Source organism: Stenella coeruleoalba (assembly GCF_951394435.1).
Source record: "Stenella coeruleoalba genome assembly, chromosome: 17".
Taxonomy (NCBI): Eukaryota; Metazoa; Chordata; class Mammalia; order Artiodactyla; family Delphinidae; genus Stenella; species Stenella coeruleoalba.
Genome location: NC_137163.1, coordinates 42,399,541 through 42,407,597, shown reverse-complemented (window position 1 = coordinate 42,407,597; position 8,057 = coordinate 42,399,541).

Sequence of the window (8,057 nt, the reverse complement as noted above, 5' to 3'; positions counted from 1 at the left end):
GGCTTCTGAAGACCCAAAAAGGTACTCATGAAACTGTCAGCTTTAAACATCAGCCAGGACCAGAAAGAATGATGCTCTCTTATCCTAGTACCAGAAGGTAAGAGTGGGATGCTCCCTTGTTTCATCCTTCCTCCTTTCCTAATACATCCATCATCTCCCATTCCTGTTAGGATCAAAAACTGCAGCTAGTAAGTGAAGGAGATGAGTGAGTGCTGTGTTTAAGAAGTGCTAACAATGCAAGGTTGAGTCCATGTTTTATGTCTTAGCATGATCATAGGTCCTTTTGATTTTTGAGTTATGGTTGTCCTCAAATTTTTCCTGCAGTGGCAAGGAAATAACTAACAAAATGAACAACCCAAAGAGACAGCATGATACAAAGATGCTTTCTGTTTGTTTAGTGTATCAATTACATAAGAAAGTAAATATATTTATAATTACAGATTGAGACACATGTTCTGTAGAAAGTAAGCATGGTGCTAGGCTAGGTAAATAACAATGGGTACTACTTGAGACAGGCTGACCAGGGGAAGCATATCTGAGCATCTCTGAGGAGCTGAGAGAGTACCAGGCATCCCAAGAGTTGGAGGCAGAGGAAAAGCCTCAGTAAAGGCCCTGCAGAAATGGAAGGCATGGCTCCTTCCAGATCCCAAAGGCCAAATTGACTGTAACATACCTTCTGGTGACATCAGATATGTTACAAAGGGTAGCAAGAGCCAACTCATATGGGCTAAGGCAACGACTTCGGATTTTATTCTAAGTTGTGTGAAGGTCCATTTAAGGGGTTTGAGAAGAGTCACGATGGTGGAGGAGTAGGAGGTTGCGGAGTTCATCTCTCCCCTCAAATGTATCAGGAACACATCTACAGGGCTTCCCTGGTGGCACAGTGGTTGAGAGTCTGCCTGCTGATGCAGGGGACATGGGTTCATGGCCCGGTCCAGGAAGATCCCACATGCCACGGAGCGGCTGGGCCCGTGAGCCAAGGCCACTGAGCCTGTGCGTCCAGAGCCTGTGCTCTGCAATGGGAGAGGCCACAACAGTGAGAGGCCTGCGTACCACAAAAAAAAAAAAAAAAAAGAATACATCTACAAATGGAACAATTCGCACAGAGCACCTGCTGAACACTAGTAGAGGACCTCGGACACCTAAAAGGAAAAGAAAGATCCCCACATAACCAGGTAGGACGAAAGAAAGAAGAAGGGAAAAGGAAGAGGAGAGGAAGTGGGACGGGATCTGTGCCCCAGTGGGGAGCTGAAGATAAGGAGAAGTTCCCACACCCAGGGAAGCCCCCTTACAAGGGGGGAGGTCAACTGGGACAGAAGGGGGAGCTTCAAGGGCTTGGAGGAGAGAGCAGCAAACTTCTGTGGCAGGTAGGACAGAGTGAGACCTACACAGATGGTTCATGCCACAGCCCTGCACCCCCCAGCCTGAGACGTGTCTGCTGGTGCACACACAGGCTGGGTGCTGGAACATGGGGTTTGGAGAACAGACTTAGTGGAGGGACTGCTGTTGGTTGTGAAGAGACAGCCTGAGGGGACAGGAGTGAGGAAATCCACAACCGGAAATGCTTATGGAGGAAACGCAGACTGCCACAAAAGCGAAGCGCCATTGTTGAGTGACCCTCAAAGGGTGGGGCCTCTCTCCTCGTGCACCAGCCCGTGCCTCCCTGAGCACTAGGAGGGCTCGCACAGGAGCAGCCTCGTGCCTCCTGGCCGCTACCTTCTTCACCAACTCCACACCTGGGCACGGTTCACTCACCCCGATCACCGCCTCAGCCCCCTCCCACCTGACGGGCTCGCACATCCCGATTGCCACCTCAGCACCCTTCCCCCCTGGGGGGCCTGCTCACCCTGATCGCTATCTCCTACCTGCACAGGCACTCGTGCCTTGATCACGCTTCAGGTCCCTCCCGCCTGGGTAGACTTCTGTGTTCTTGCAGCCTCGGGAGCAGATGCCAGTGGGTAGCCCGCATGCAGAGGTGGGGCTGAAACCACAGCTGCGCCCCAGAGGTCGTGTGACTAAGGAAAAAGAGCTGAAATCTCTCCTCACAGCTGTATGAACCATGGATTTACACCTCCACTGACGGCTTCGTAAATTCAACACCTGTGGAACATCCAAATAGACAGCAAGAGTGACGGGTCTGGCTTTAGCAGCTATGGGCTTTGCGGGCACGTACACGTGGGAGTTGGGCCAGACCAGAATCTGAGCTGCCTCCATAGCTCCCACAGCAGGTCCAGGTGCACAACTCCTGCAGTCCTGGGATGTGACCTCAGTGGATCTGCACCAGTACCCAAGAGAAAACAATGCCTGAGAGTCATCAGGGCCAATTGCTGGCCTACTCATGGTTAAGGTGGGACTGAGAGCAGTGCCAACAGCAGGGTACTTTGTGAGCCTGCACAATGGGGAAAGGTGACACAACAGAGCATGCTCACAGGTGAACAGTTCCAGAGGAGGAATACTCAGGGTCTTCTCTCCCAGTGGGAGTGCTCCAATCCTACCTACCTCACTCCACAGATCAGAAACACAGCTAAGAAACAAATCTGGGGGACTTTACTCCAAAATCTAGGGAGCAGACCCCACCTCTGACAGGGCAGTGACAACCATAGAGCAAAGGAGAGGCCCCACTCAATATCCAGGGTAGGCTCTGGTCACCACAACACCAGTAAAGCCCCCCGTCAAGGGGATAATGGTCAGCGTACACTGAGGAAACAGGTGGCACTCATCCATACAAAAAACAATCCTTGCACCAAAAAAAAAAAAATTATATATGTATATATACATATATATATATATACACATATATATATATATATATAACCTGCACAGGATGCACAGGTGTGTTCCCACATAAAAATAGCCCTGCAAGATAGTCTGAGGGTCTGATATTGGGAGGGAGAACCCCCAGAGCATTTAGCCTTGAAGGCCAGCAGGGCTTGAGCGCAGGAGCTCCACAGGGCTGGAGGAAACAGAAACCCCACTCTTGGAGGGACTTTAAAATAAAGACTGTTACAAAAGACAAAGAAGGACACTACATAATAATCAAAAGATCAATCTAAAAAGAAGATATAACAATTATAAATATATATGCACCCACCATAGGAGCACCTCAATATATAAGGCAAACGCTAACAGCCATAAAAGGGGAGATCAACAGTAACATAATAATACTGGGGGACTTTAACACCCCACTTAACACCAATGGACAAATCATCCAGACAGAAAATCAATAAGGAAACACAAGCTTTAAATGACACATTAGTCTGGATAGAATTAACTGATATTTATAGGTCATTCCATCCAAAAGCAGCAGAATACACTTTCTTCTCAGGTGCACATGGGACATTCTCCAGGATAGATCACATCTTGGGCCACAAATCAAGCCTTAATAAATCTAATAAAATTGAAATCAGATCAAGCATCTTTTCCGACCACAGCACTATGAGATTAGAAATCAATTACACGAAAAAACTGTAAAAAACACAAACACATGGAGGCTAAACAATATGTTACTAAACAACCAATAGATCACTGAAGAAATCAAAGAGGAAATCAGAAAATACCTAGAGTCAAATGACAATGAAAACACAATTATCCAAAAGCTATGGGACACAGCAAAAGGAGTTTTAATAGGGAAGTTTATAATAGTAAAATCTTACCTCAAGAAACCAGAAAAGTCTCAAATAAGCAACCTAACCTTACACCAAAAGCAACTAGAGAAAGAAGAACAAACAAAATCCAAAGTTGATAGAAGGAAAATATCATCAAAATCACAGCAGAAATAAATGAAAGAGATGAAGGAAACAATAGCAAAGATCAATGAAACTAAAAGCTGGTTCTTGGAGAAGATAAAAAAATTTGATAAACCTTAAACAGACTCATCAAGAAAAAAAAAGGGAGAGGACTCAAATCAATGAAATTAGAAATGAAAAATAAGTTACAAAAGACCCCACAGAAATACAAAGGATCATAAGAGACTACTACAAGCAACTATATGCCAATAAAATGGACAACCTAGAAGAAATGGACAAATTCTTAGAAAGATACAACCTTCCAAGACTGAACCAAGAATAAATAGAAAATATGAATAGACCAATCACAAGTACTGAAATTGAAGCTGATTAAAAAACTTCCAACAAAAACTCCAGGACCAGGTGGCTTCACAGGAAAATTCTATCAAACAATTAGAGAAGAGTTAACACCTATGCATCTGAAACTCTTCCAAAAAATTTCAGAGGAAGGAATAATCCCCAGCTCATTCTACAAGACCACAATCCCCATAATACCAAAACAAGAAAAGATATCAAACAAAAAGAAAATTACAGGCCAATATCACTGATGAACATAGATGCAAAAATTCTCAACAAAATACTAGCAAAGTGAATCCAACAACACATTAAAAGGATCATACACCATGATTAAGTGGGGTTTATCCCAGGAATGCAAGGATTCTTCAATATACATGAATCAATCAATGTAATATACCACATTAACAAACTGAAGAATAAAAACCATATTGTAGTCTCAATAGATGCAGAAAAATATTTTGACAAAGTTCAACACCCATTTATTATAACAACTCTCTAAAAAGTGGGCATAGAGGGAACCTACCTCAACATAATAAAGGCCATATATGACAAATCCATAGCAAATATCATTCTCAACTGTGAAAAACTGAAAGCATTTCCTCTAAGGTCAGGAACAAGACAAGAATATCCACTCTCATCACTTTTATTCAACATAGTTTTGGAAGTCCTAACCACAGCAATCAGAGATGAAAAAGAAAGAAAATGAATCTGAATTGGAAAAGAAGTAAGACTGTCACTGTTGGCAGATGACATGATATTATACATAGAAAATCCTAAAGATGCTATCAGAAAACTACTAGAGTTCATCAGTGAATTTGGTAAAGTTGCAATATACAAAATTAATGCACAGAAATCTCTTGCATTCCTATACACTAACAACAAAAGATCAGAAAGAGAAATTAAGAAAACATTCCAATTTACCATCACATCAAAAGCAACAAAATACTTAGGAATAAACCTATGTAAGGGAGCAAAAGACCTGTACTCAGAAAACTATAATATACTGATGAAAGAAATAAAAAATGGCACAGATACCGTTTTCTTGGATTGGAAGAAACAATACTGTGAAAATAACTGTAGTACTCAAAGCAATCTACAGATTCAGTGCAATACTTATCAAATTACTAATTGCATTTTTCACAGAAATAGAACAGAATTTTTTTTTTTTTTTTTTTTTTGCTGTACACGGGCCTCTCACCGTTGTGGCCTCTCCCGTTGTGGAGCACAGGCTCTTGGACATGCAGGCCCAGTGACCATGGCTCACGGGCCCAGTCGCTCTGTGGCATGTGGGATCTTCCCAGACCGGGGCACAAACTCTAGCCCCCTGCATCAGCAGGCAGACTCCCAACCACTGCGCCACCAGTGAAGCCCAGAACAGAAAATTTTATGATTTGTATAGAAACACAAAAGACCACGAATAGCCAAAGCAATCTTGAGAAAGAAAAATGGAGCTGGAGGAATCAGGCTCCATGACTTCAGACTATAATACAAAGCTACAGTCATCAAAACAGTATTGTACTGGCACAAAAACAGAAATATAGATTAATGGAATAGGATAGAAAGTCCAGAAATAAACCATGCACCTATGGTCACCTAATCTGTGACAAAGGAGGCAGCAATGTACAATGGAGAAAAGACAGTCTCTTCAATAAGTGTTGCTGGGAAAACTGGACAGCTACATGTAAAAGAAGAAAATTAGAATACTTCCTAATACCATGCCCAAAAATAAACTCAAAATAGATTAAAGACCTAAATGTAAGGCCAGATACTATAAAGCTCTTAGAGGAGAACATAGGCAGAACACTCTCTGACATAAGTCATAGAAATAACTTTTTCTTCTGTCTCCCAGAATAATGAAAATAAAAACAAAAATAAAAACATGGGACCTAATTAAACTTAAAAGCTTTTGCACAACAAAGGAATACATAAACAAAACAAAAAGACAACTCTCAGAATGGGAGAAAATATTTGCAAATGAAGCAACCAAGAAAGGATTAATCTCCAAAATATACAAACAGCTCATGCAGCTTAAAAAAAAAACCCAATCAGGAAATGGGCAGAATATCTAAATAGACATTTCTCCAAAGAAGAAATACAGATGGCCAAAAAGCATAGGAGAAATTGCTCAACATCACTAATTATTAGAGAAATGCAAATTAAAACTACAATGAAGTATCAGTTCACACCAGTCAGAATGGCCATCATCAAAAAATCCGCAAACAAATGATGAAGAGGGTGTGGAGAAAAGGGACCCCTTCTACACTGTTGCTGGGAATGTAAATTGTAGCAACCATAATGGAGAACAGTATGGAGCTCCCTTAAAAAATTGAAAGTAGAGTTACCATATGATCTAGTAATCCCACTCCTGGGTATAACCAGAGAAAACCATAATTCAAACAGATACATGCACACCAATATTCATTGCAGTGCTATTTACAATAGCTAGGACATGGAAGTAACCTAAATGTCCAGCCACAGAGGAATGGATAGAGAAGATGTGGTACGATGGAATATTACTCAGCAATAAAAAAGAACAAAATAATGTCATTTGCAGCAACATGGATGGACCTAGAGATTGTCATACTGAGTAAAGTAAGTCAGACAGAAAAAGACAAATATCATATGAAATCACTTATATGTAGAATCTAAAAAAAACATACAAATGAACTTATTTACAAAACAGAAATATAATCATAGATATAGAAAACAAACATGATTACTGGGGGGAAGGGTTGGTGGGAGGGAGAGATAAACTGGGAGGTAGAGATTGACATATATAGACTACTGTATATAAAATAGATAAGTAATAAAGACCTACTGCATAGCACAAGTAACTCTCTACTCATACTCTATAATGACCTATATGGGAAAAAAATCTAAAAAAGAGTGGACATATGTATACGTTTAACTTATTCACTTTGCTGTACAACTGAAACTAACACTACATTGTAAATTAATTAGACAATAAAAATTTTTTAAAATAAATAAATCTGGGAGCAGCCATTGAACTTTTCCAAGTGCTTTCCATGCCTGACTGTGGCTCAAATTCACCCAAGCACCTTAAAAAAAATCTACATATTCCTGGATTCCTCCCAGAAAGGATTCTGCTACAGAGAAATGTGTTAAACTACATTAAAAGAATGCCATATCAGCATGTCAGCAAAATCCAGACTGGATAAAAAGATAAAGGGAGAACTTGCAGATTCAAAGAAAGTAAGAGACACTACCACCAATGTGATGCTTGAATTTAGTTGATTCCCATTTCAAATAAACACAAGGTGAAAACAACAAACAAAAACAAGAGAACATTTGGACATTTGGAAGACAAATGACATTTTGAACATTGATTGGATATATGACTTATTGATATTTTTTTTGAGATGTAATGATAATATTGTGGTTGTTTTTTTTTTTTTTTTTTTTTAAAACAGTTTACATCTTACAGAGAAATGAACTGAAATGTTTTTGGATAAACTTATATGATATCTAGAATTTGCTTCAAATAAGGGAGGAGTGAATAGAAACACAGATGAAACAAGACTAGTCATTAGTTCATAATTAGTTGATCTTCATGAGGAGAAGTGGGGTTCACTTTGCTTTTTGGTCTACTTCAGTATATTTTTGATATTTTCAATAATAAAATTTTAATCTCCTAAAAAAAAAACCACATAAGTGCTTTGAGCATGGAAATGATATGGTTTGCTCTTCCCCTGATGTCCTAGACAGACAGTGAAATAAGGCAAGAAAAAAAAAATAAGGTGTAAAGAATGGCAAGAAAGAAGTAAACTGCCTCTATTCACAGACAATACAGACTATCCTAAGGAATTCTCAACACAACTACTAAGGAGAGCTAATAAATAAATTTAGTAATATCTCAAAATAAAAAAATATTGTTTTAAAAAAGCGAGAAAGAGGCATGGACATATATACACTACCAAACGTAAGGTAGATAGCTAGTGGGAAGCAGCCGCATAG